Source organism: Condylostylus longicornis, unplaced genomic scaffold, assembly GCF_029603195.1.
Source record: "Condylostylus longicornis isolate FDR11 unplaced genomic scaffold, ASM2960319v2 ptg000135l, whole genome shotgun sequence".
NCBI lineage: Eukaryota > Metazoa > Arthropoda > Insecta > Diptera > Dolichopodidae > Condylostylus > Condylostylus longicornis.
This window is the reverse complement of record NW_026578103.1, coordinates 6,659,774-6,672,343: the sequence shown is the minus strand read 5'-3', so window position 1 is coordinate 6,672,343 and position 12,570 is coordinate 6,659,774.

Sequence of the window (12,570 nt, the reverse complement as noted above, 5' to 3'; positions counted from 1 at the left end):
TTAGGTGTATATGAATTTTGAAAAGTATTTGTTGCTCAATAATAGTAAATAAGCAGATGCGAAGAAATTTAATTTAATAGCATTAAATTACTTTTCTCAAATCAATAATTTTGACTTTTCTTATGTTAATTTTAATTGAATTGTGCATTATTCACTTACGCTTTTCGAACTTTGTAGGTCAATGCATATTCGTCTTTAATTTTCGTTATAAGTATTGCAACAAAAGAAAGTAAAATATCAAATTTATAATATAAAAGTGATAATTTAGTTTCGAAATTATTTTTTATTTAAATAATTACCTGAGCTTAGCATGTTTTATTTAAAATTTTTAATTTTAATTAATTTTTCATAATATGTATAATTAAAAAAAAAATTTCTATTATTTTTTTTTCTTCAATATGGAAATTACTCAAGCTTTTTTTTTTATTTTAAATGAATCAATTTAAAACTTTTTTAGTAATTAAAAATAATTTTTATGTTATTGAATATCTTCATATTATTTTCTCTTCAAATTATAAAGAACTTTTTCTACAGCAAAATCATATATCCTTTTTTATTAATGAAAAAAGGTAAATAATGTAAATATGAATTAATAAAAATAAAACCTTAAATATACATAGTACTAAGCAAATCATTTTTTATGAAAGTCAAATAATATCTACATTAAAAATTATATTAGTATTTTAGATACAAAATAAATTAAATTAGAAGAAAAAAAAATTATTTTAAAAGTTTAAATTTAGTTTTACTATGGAAAGAAGAAAGAATAAAAATTAAAAAATAATTTTGAAATTAAATCTCTATTGTAAGTTAATAATGTGAATACTGTATTTAATTATATTATTAAAAGAATCAATTTTTATTGTTTTATTTATTAAAAATTTGCACTATAGAATTTTTAAATTTGCATGTATAGATTAATAACGGCCTTAAATGAGTTATTTTCAAGTTATATTTTGGCTCAGTTGCGAAGACTAATAAAATGCAAGAAAATAATACCTTCGACTCTCAATGTATTTCGATTAAAATTCATATTGAAAGCTGAAATTACTAATAAGTTTTAGAATATCTAAAAAATTATTTTGGAACTCCACAATAAAAGTTATTTAAACATTGACTAAAAAGATTTTCCAATATATGCTTGTTAATCCCTATAACAAAATCGCATTTCTCAACATATAGGATTTAATTTAAGTTTTAATTGAAAAGATTTGAAATATTTAAATAAAATTCTCATATTACGTACGTTATATATAAGTTGAATGATTTCTTTTCCAAACCAGTTCCTTAATTACAAAGATATTTTTGTTGTAATGTTGTTAAGGTATGCACGCTTTGCATATTAAGTTTGAAAATTCAATGGGTTTATTCTTATACCAAAAATAATCAATTATTAAATAAACAATCAATAATTTTATTAATTCATTAAACGGAATTGTGCTTTTCAATGGAATTTAAATGTTTTGATTTGATTGACTCTGGTGTTCCCTCTGCTGTTTACATATTGTGCGTAAAAGTAAGTGATGAAAAAGATTAAGCAAGAGATATTAATTTCATTTTTTTTACAAGGAGATCATCAATCTTATGTTATCACTTGTATTTGCTGTAATGTGACGAAATAAGACAGTGTTATATTATTCAACATCAATTTTAATCGCTTCAACTAAACCGTCAAAATGGAAACAGTGTAAATCAAATTTTTGTATATAAATTAATGCGCATTACTTAATCTTAAAACCAATTATAAAAACCATTTGAAAATTTTATGTGAGTTTGAGAAATCCTAACATTGCTAAAGGGCAAGAATATGTTCAAAATTGTAATTGCGCTCAACAATTTTTAATTTTTCACAATTAAATTTATTTCGTTAATTTTTTATCTACTCCTCGTTATACCACACCACCGTTATCCTAACTAACTGAAAATGAGGAATCCGAAAATTATTTTTATTTTTTATTTTTTCTATTTGCATTCTACTGTTATAAGTTTATTTTACTGTTCAAAATTACAAAAGAATTTATAAATAATTTGTAAAATACGGCACTGTTTGATTTCAATACACTCGTGTACATAATATACTCGTAAATAGTATGTTTTATGTTATACAAAAATGTTTATGTTATACAAGACGTGTAATATTTGATTTTAAATTTTCAATCATTTTTTAAAAATTAAATTAAAATTGTTTTCTTTTTTAACAACATTCAATCAAATACGTTCCTGATAATTGAATAATCGGGTAAAACTATAATTACTATTAATTGTAACATTTAATATATATATATGTACGAAATGAATGTATAATATACAAAAAATTGGTAAAATAAACAGAAAATTGGTAAAGTACTTTTTGAAATATTTGCACTTACGTGGTATCACAGTTTTGCCAGCGAAATATACCTACGTATAGTTATCGGTGAAAATACCTACGTATAATTAATAATCAGAAAGAATATTTAGCTATATTTTTTCGTTTTCAGTAGATATGAAGTTATTTTGCAATAGTGCTCTTCAGAAAAGTATATCAAGCATAATTTTTTAATTTCTTTTCCTTTCGAAAAATTATTTCATAAAAAATTTTAAATTTCTGTTGCTCTGAAATTTTACCTATATTTATGGATTTCCTAATACTATTCGTGTAAGCTTCTTTTTTCAAAACTTGGAATCAACCTTAATTGTTTCAATAATTATTTAAGTAATTAATCCAATTGTTTTATCATCACTTATATAAATGAACTGCATAACTTATGTTATATAAACATGTAACAAATTAGTGAATAAAAATTTATTAATTCGTTGGAAATGTATCTTAAGAAAAGGATCTGGAATGAGGGAATAATTCTGCGATAATATTATTAAGCTTTCCATCTTAAAGGGTGTAAAAGCTTCGTAAACATGTCCACAGACGGACGTAGTGAAACTAATAAGCAAATTTTTTGGGAAAGTGCTAAAAAAAGAAATTGATTATTATTTTTTTTGGATATACAATATGTGTCTGTCTTTTTCAACCAAACTTGTTACTGCTACAAAGGAACTTGGTTTTTTCAATGATTTCATTTGAAAATTCCTTATTTCTTTTTGATACTAGAAATAAAAAGTTTACGAATTGTATCTCTTCGGTGACCCTCATTGTAAACGTTTCTCTAATTAAAGAATTTTATAATATTATGTTGAGTGTTTTTTTTTAAACATTTTTTATTATTTATTCTAAATGGAGCTTGTATTATTTACATGGAATAACTCTTTATCTGTCTGTCACAGTTATTTTCTATAGTATGATATAATATTTACACGGCTAACTTATCTTGAAAGATATTCAAGATTTTTTGTAATGTCAAGAATAATTACCATACAAGTAATGTTAAAAATTAATTTTGGAATCATTTAAATGAAAATATAAATATATTATAATAAATTTATATTTAATACCGTAATATATTGAAGTAATTATTATTAGTATATGTATATGTATATATAAAAACTAATCAATAACCGTATTAACAGTTCAATAATTTTTAATTTAAATAAATTATTTTATACATTTATTCATCAAAATTTTAATAATATTTTAATTTTAAAGAATTTATATTTTGAATCAAATATTAAAATGAAATAATAATAATATAATCAGTAATTTATTTATTTTATTATGCTATATATGATGATTCATATAATATGTATACATACATATATACATTTATGATTATATCGTAGTAATATGTACATGCATTATTAGCTATTATTCTTATCGTATTTATATAAACATTTCTGTGTATTCAAATATTATAATGTTATTGCAATATGTATACATAATGCTTACATATGGGCGTATTTATGTATGGAAAAATTTTAATTCGTCTCGAATTTCAGTTTAAATATAATTTTCTTGTATTTACGTTCTAAATAAAATACACATATTTATTATATAAATATTATGTATGTATTATAAAATGTGCGTAAATTGAAAATATATATTTATACACAACAGTTTTTGAAATTTATACTTGTATATAATATATATGTATAAGTACTACATTTTTATTACGATATTTAAATAATTTATGACGCCGTATTGAATGCAATTTGAAACATCAAATAAATTGTACTAAAATATATTTATCGAAAAAATTTCAAAACAAACGTATAGTAGTTATAAATTATGCCTACATACTGTGTCCACGAAATTTGTATTATATCCTAGGATAAAATTTTTGTTTTCTGTGATACGAATTCATTTCCCTTTGGAAGATATTGTCATGTTTTATGATATCGATTTCTTAATTAGGTCCTTTTATAGAGTGTCGATTTCTTATATAAGTTAAGTCTTTCGGTAGAAAATGGTCCTTGTATTGTATTCACTTAGAAGATAATATAGCAAAATGAAATGACTGAATTCAATTTAAGTGGCAGAATCTGGCGAATAGGCTGTTTGTTATAAAGAAAATCAAAAACAATATAGATGTTATTATATTATTTACCAGACAATTCTATTCTTTGGAATTTATTTTAAAAAAAGTGAACTTTTTAACTAGACGATTATAAACTTGTGTAACACCAAAATTTGATTTCCTAATCTTTCTTTTTATGTGATGTACATGATTTCCGAAATAAAATGTACTCAAATTTTCAAATGTGTTCGAATGGAAGTTTGTTAACTCATCGGCAAGTTGTCAGTAGTACGGGCAAGTTACAGCTCAGCAGTATTTTTCACAAAATCTTGCAAATATTCTTTCGTTCAAGTTTCTTGATACTATTCTAATAGTCCTTGATAACTGCAAATGTCTATAGGACTTAAGACATTTTTTAGAACAGAGAGATCTATGTAAAATAAAAATTTTTAAACTCTATCACCTTGCATCTATTAAAATTTATGGTTGATCTACAATTCGCACAATTTGGCAATTGGGTTTAAACAAATATTACAATTAGTGATTAGCTAGCCAAACTTATATATGTATATGCAGTATTAGTACCGTATCTGCTGGAGTGAAAATGAAAAACACAATTACCGGGCTCTTGTTAGCTTAACACAATCTATTCGAAATATCTTCCAATTTATCTTCATAATAAATGCCAAATTTTTCTATTTAAAATAAATTTTTCTTATGTTTGAAAATGATAAAAAATCGATTTCAATTTTGGTTGAATCTTCCTTATACGATATATTAATTTACGATATATTGATTTACTTTCACCAACATTTTATACAAATGATAGTAAAATTTTTCATGAAATTTTTAAAGTGATAGTGAGCGATCGGAAACCGATATTGCCGACGTGTTTTATTGCCTAATATTTAAAAATTTTTTGCTGGGATAATACGCATGTTAAATTTTACGTCACACATTTATAAGCATATGTGTATATATATGCGAGCATATACGTATAAAAATATTTTTATTAAAACTAATATGCAACAAAATATTGTCTAAACAAACTCACTTTCGTAAAGTGCACGTACATACAATTACAGTGTGTAATATGGAATTTCTATTAGATTTTTTTTTTGTTTTTTTAATATTTATAGGTTATTTTGTGTTCAATTAATTTGGGGGCTCTTACATTTGCACAAAATACACATTGTAATACGAATACGAGTTCTAAAAATTCAAATGAATTTTCATTATATGTGAAAGAACAGAAAAATTAATATGAACATTATTGTGTATATGAGATTGTTTAGGCATTACCTACATAACATACATACATATAATAATGAGAAATAAAAATAATTTTTGAAATTGAATAAATTTTATTAATATTCTAAAATCGTGAATTTTAAATAATATTAATTTACATATGCGACAGAATGTTATAATTAGTAGATTAAAAATATCAACATATACATATGTATGCATTTATGTATGTAGATATATGTATGTACCATTTTTATATTATTTGCAATTGAATTGGAGGAATGTTTTGTGTTTGTTTATATATGTAGATATTTAAGGTTTGTACACGCATTTTATGCGTTTAATTTCGTGTATATGCAACATATTAGTTTTGACAAACATATATTAACAGAAATATATGTATGTTTATATGTACAGATATATACATATATTTATGTGGATGTAATATTGTACTTAATTTTTGGATAACGGCAAATAGAAGTTATTTAAAATTTATTATGCTTAAGGATATTAAAATTAAATAATTATACGAAAATACTTAATTTTTTACATCTATACTTGTATGTATGTATATATATACACATAAAGAATTAAATTATTTCATGTTCAAAATTAATTTATTACTTATACATATATGTATGTGAATACATATCTATGATTAAGTTAAATACATTTTTATTATGTTGATATTTTTAATATTGAAATAGCCATTACCTATAAATTAATTGTATTATACGAAGCCTTTTACATATTCCTATTTCTATTTAGTATATTTTATATAAATAATATAAGGTGATTCAAACTAATACAGTAACTTTTCATATATACTATAATAACTTTATTATAAATCATTTGTTTTTAAATTTTTTAATTCACTATTAAGCAACAGTATAAGAAATCGTAGACCAAATCATATACAGAAATGCATCAAATACAGAATTTGAGTGATTGCTTAAAGGTAAGGAAATTTCATTCACTGTATAAAGGTAACTAATTTGAATTTTATGAAAAATTCAAAATATTGGTTCAGCAATTTCGGAAATAAACACTTTTTCATCAGGAGATGACGCTATAAGAGGGCTTATAGTATAAATAGGATTACTTCATTACATATTTTTCTAGATAGCATAAATGACAGCATATTCACGCTGTATATGCATATGACATTAGTATATCATTGATGATAGCTGAAATTTTTTTTAAAATATCTCAGTCATAAAACACGAATATTATTAAATTGATGCGGTTGTCTAAAGGTGAGAAATATTATTGTATTTTGAAAAAAAATGTACCGATTTATTAAAAGTTCATTTCGAGTTACTGCATAGTCTTAATGTACAATTTTTTTATTGTTTCTAAAAGTAAATTTCTCTTATCGCAATATGATAACGCTACCCTATCTGGCGTTATATAAATTTTATACCTCAAAAATACAAGTTAGCTATATTAGACCTTCAAAATCAGATTAAACTTTTGACTTATATAGTATTGGCATTCGATTTATAATAAAATTATAAATTGAATAACTTATTGATTAAATTATTTTATTTTCCAATATCGCTTAATTAAAGTTCAGGAAGAAATAAAATGTTAATGGAATGTTATTATTCAATAGAGAGAAATTAAAATAAATTTACAGCTTAAATCAATAATTTATTTAAGAAACACAATAACACTCCGAGGAAAATAATAACAAAATTTTTGTGTTTCTATATAGAGAAATTTAGGGATGAGATCTATATAATATGTAAATAGAACTAATAAATATGTATATGTACAATAATTATTTAACATTTTTGGTATAATAAAAAGTTTCTAAATTTTAGAAGATTTTATTGATATTTGATTTAATTAACATTTTAACTATACATGTATGTATATAAAAGGGATATTTTAATCATATAATGATCATTAAGAAAAACATTATAATTTAATCTTTATAAATAATTAATAGAATTTATACTGAAGGTCTAAATATAATCTATATTTTTAATAGTATATAGTAATAATAAAATGTTAATATTTTATATTTTAACAAAATTATTTTAAAATAAATTTATTATTTTTAATAATCATAATCTCATATAATAATTTTATTGAAATTTTTAAACCATGCTTTAAAATTTTGTATAACACAAAAGAACAGTGTTCTGGATTTCAAGGTGTTTCTTCTTTAAATTTAATATCAACAGAAGGACAACGTATATAATTATATATGTATATATGACCCCAAATAGCAATTGTATGTTTGTTTCTTCAAAAGAATTTGGAAATTACAATTATATGTTCATTATTCTGAAATAATTCTGAGTCACTTCTAAGAAGTGGTATAGTTTGGTATTAATTTTCAATTAAAATATGTATTTTAGTATTCGAATTTATATATAATGATTTACCCAGACGACTAAATAGTTTTTATATTACGACTTAAATAATAGCAGTGTTATTACTTGTATCACATCTAAAATCAAAAAATGAATTGCCTATATTTAAAGAATAATTTTTATACAAATGCATGTATAAAATTGTAGAAATTATTCTGCAGGGTGTTTGTTATATACGTTTTGTGGATTTCATGCAACTATACAGGGTGATTCTGAAAGGTATACAGCAACATATTCCATTGGTTAGAAGATCGAAAATGAGTAAAAAGTTTGTTCCGGACTGGGTGCCAAATTTCAAGGTTTTCCGAGTTCCAGGGATTTCAACAATGTTTATGTATGTGTGTATATGCCATTGCATAGATTAGAGCAAATGGATGTCAAAAGTGCGGCCCGTGGGCCGCATGCGGCCATTTTCTTATTTTGGTGCGGCCCTCTAAAACGAATTGTTAAAATATTATTATGGTTTAAACTTTAAACTGTTTTGATTTTGTTGGCCAAAAAAAATATTTGGTGGCTGTAGTATGAAAAATTATTTGACCAAAAGAAAAATTTACGCCGCCGCTCGTTTTTTGTCATTATTTGGATCAACATACATTTGCGAGCAAACATTCTCCATTATGAACCTAAACAAGTCAAAGCAAAGAAATCGACTTACAGATGATAATCTACTTGCAATTCTACGATTGGCTACTACAAATATGCAACCCAATATTTTAAGACTTGTTCAACAGAAGCAGTGTCACTCAGCTCCCAGTACTTCTAATAAAAAATAAATAAACGTTTATACACCTTAAAAATTGAATTAATTGTTTTATTTTGTGGCCCTTTTTTCATACAGAATATTGGAAATTGGCCCATAGTTTCAAAAGTCTTGACATCCATGGATTAGAGCAACAGAACTTTGACCAGCAAAAAGCTATAGAGAAAAACAGCAATAGAGGAATTTTTCTTTAAAATTTGTTGTATTACAATAAAAATTTTGAAATCAATAATAAAAATTTTTAATAATTGGGAAATAAAGCATTAAAAATTAATAAAAAGCAATATAGCCACAATTGTTTGAGCTGAAATTTTTTAATTAAAACCCTAAAAATCTTGAAATTCAAAGTTTTTTTTTATCGTATATCCTGGATCATAAAAATTTTATTAGCTTTTGATAACCTAAAAAATTAAATTTTTCTCTTAACTTAAGTAAAAAATTTTTGAAATTTCGAAAAATTTTATATCAGCAAAAGGCGGGATAAAAAAGTGCTGTCTTATTTTCAAGCACCGTATTAGTCCTTCCAAAAACCATAACTATGAAGTTTTTATCTTTTTCAGAACAGAAGTTATTAGAAGAGCTATAAGCAAAAGAAGGCTTAGGCTTTTTATTAAAATTTTCTGAAATTTTCTTAAAATGCCTATATTTCGAAAACCAATGTTTGGTATTCACTGCGGAACAACACTTTTACCTATTATTGATCTTCTAACTAAACAGTTCCATTCTTTCATACCATTCAAATACCTTTATATAAAATTAATAAAAATGTTAATTTTGCATATTCGAATTTGTTTTTATTTGAATATTAATTTTGGCTTTCAAATGTTTCAATAATCTTAAGGTTCTGAATTTATTTGTTTTATTCGACAAAATGCAAAGTTGGCTATATACAACAATTATTTGTTCTACATAAAATCGAAATTTGATTTTCAATTTACTTAGTTCTAGTTCTATTTCTTGCTTTTTGCTATCATTTTTTCAAAAGGATTACTCTGAAATTTATACTATATTCGTTTCATGTACTCAAAGATAAAAAGGATGAAATGAATGTATAAGAAATGAAGAGGAAAAAACTCATCGATAATTTATGTAAGATAACGCCGAATATAGTTTGATTTCGGGTTTTTTTTTTTTGACTCTATAAAGTAAAGTATATTTTAAATAAACATTTTAAACTTATTAATCCTTATATATAAACTTCAACATTTTTATCTTGTAAATAAAATCTTAACGAAAGCAAAACTTTATGCTTTATTTTCTTGTTTCAAGATCTTTTTATTTAAGAAAAATTCAATGAAGAAAAACTTTATCGTATTTAAAAAAAAAAAGAAAATATAAAAAATAAGGAAAATAAACATACAAAAACATAAAAGATCTTACTATGATGCACAACGGAAAATAAAACACAAAAAACAAAAAAATTAAGAAAAAGGACATGCAAAAAAAATGGAGAAAATTAGAGAAAAAGATAAACACATCAGTCAGAAAATACTCTTGGAAAATTCAATTCTGTGTTTATGTGTAGAAGAAAAAAAAAAATAAACAAAATAAGAAAAAAAAAAAACAAAAAAAAAATTAAAAAGAAAACTCTTGATTAAAACGAAATTTTTCAAGATACCATAAGATTTTTAAGAAATTTTCTACTTTTTCTAAAATTGTAAAAAAATAAGAGAAAAAAGCGTAAAAGACTAGGAAGAAATTATTTTTCAAACTTTTTACTTTTTTTTTTCTTCTTTTTTTAAGTTATAAATCCATTTTAGAATATTTTTTATTTTGATTAAATGTGTGTGTGTGTGTAAAGGAACAAAAAAACAACTTTTGATATTTTTTATTGCATAGATTTTGATTTTAATACCGTCCTATCAAAAACTTGCCATTCACATTAAGATACTTGTATAATGGGGTGCATTGAGTGTACATTAACTTATAAGCCAGTCAAGGTAAAAGAAATAAACTTGGTTTATCATTGTATAACGAAAATCTTCTTATGTACAGTGTTGTAGTTTTAATTTTTGTGTATAAATTTTAAAAGAAAATCTTTCCTAAATTACCCACAAAGGTATGGTTTGACGACTAAACTTCTTCATTGAAAAAAAGATTGCAGAATATATAATTAGTGTTTAAAATATTATTATGAAAGAAATGAAGCTAAAAGTAATAAGAATTATTCGAGATGCAAATCAAATTGTAATTAAGTAATGAAATTTTGGAATACATCGAAAAGTTTCTATATTACGAAGAGAGAAAAACCTTGCATTGATTTTGCGATATTGCGAAATCGGAAAGTTTTCTTATTAGGTCTTCTTTACAGAATTTTTTAATAATTTGTTGGTTTTAATTTTGCTTAGTTCTCAAAAGTTTTGTTATATAAAATTTAAATTAGTGCATTTACTCTTTGATATTAAATATAAAGCACATGTTATTTTTTAAATTTGTTATTTACAATTGGTTATGGTATATGCAATATTTTCAATATAAATTTTAGTAAGCAAAGAAACCAGAATAAAATTATTATTAAATGTAAAGTTTTTCATTTTACAATTGTGAAACAAATTATAATTACTCTAAAAATGTTTTGGGGCTGCCAAGAAAACAACAGTTTAATTATTAAAATAAAGGCAAATAGGAAAAGAAATATTAATTTATATGGGAATTCTAGTGTAACGTTGTACTGAACTTATATAAATATATTGATCAAATAAATTTAATTTGAATTTCTTAGAAAGACATTTTATATTTCATCTTTAAACAATATAATTGTAGTAGAATACAAATTCCTGATTTTTGGATCGAATTAATTTATTCGAAACTGACGTATGGGAAATGTTAACTCACAAATATTTCTCTGTAGTATAAAATATTGCAGTACAACTATTTCTTTTCTCTTGTATAATATTTAACAAAACAACGAAAACACTGTATTTTATTTACTGCAGCAAGTTTTCTTTGCATTTTATTTACATTTTTTTAGATTTTTATAAAGTTCACGTCTCCTTTTTTATGGCAGAATTTACCTAACACTACATTATATTCGTATTTCATTTTCGTATCATCATTGAAAAATAAAAAACAACAACAAGAAAAGAAAAAGAATTAAAAAAGAAAGAAAATGAAGGAAAAATGAGTTTTCCTTTTTTACTATCAGATTTTAGTCATGATCCTGCCTGCATTTCTATATATTTGATTCTTAAAGAAAATTGTTAAATGAATATGTGTAAATTATAATATTGTTTATGTGTGCATATGTGTGCTGTATATTACAAAATATACATTTCTTAAATAAACTTTTAATTTGAGGTTTTAAAGTATTTTTTACATTCTTGAATTTTTTACATAGAAATTTTAACAAAAAAAAAATAACAAAGACGGAAAACATTAGAGGTGTAGTGCGAAGTATCAAAGATTTATAAGATAATAGTTTGTTTGAGGTAAACTTGAAGGAAGATTTAATCTTTAGCGTTATTATACAGGGTGAATTATTTAAAAAAATGCATTTAATTTTTACTGTAATCGTTCCGGTCTAATAAGTGGATAAACTAAAATACTCGTACGAGTATCCACTCTAACTCATAGTGATTTTAAATAATCAAAATCTTTAACTATTGAAAATTATTGGAAATTTTTAGGGCTATGTAAGCTTTTTTTTTCTTTTGGTTTTTCCATAGGTTTTCTTTTAAATTTTTTAATATTTTCTAATATTTTCTTTTATATTTTCTAATACATAAGTTTTCTAATATTTTGCATTGAATAATCACTTTCACATATTTTTTCATAAATAAAGAAATATATA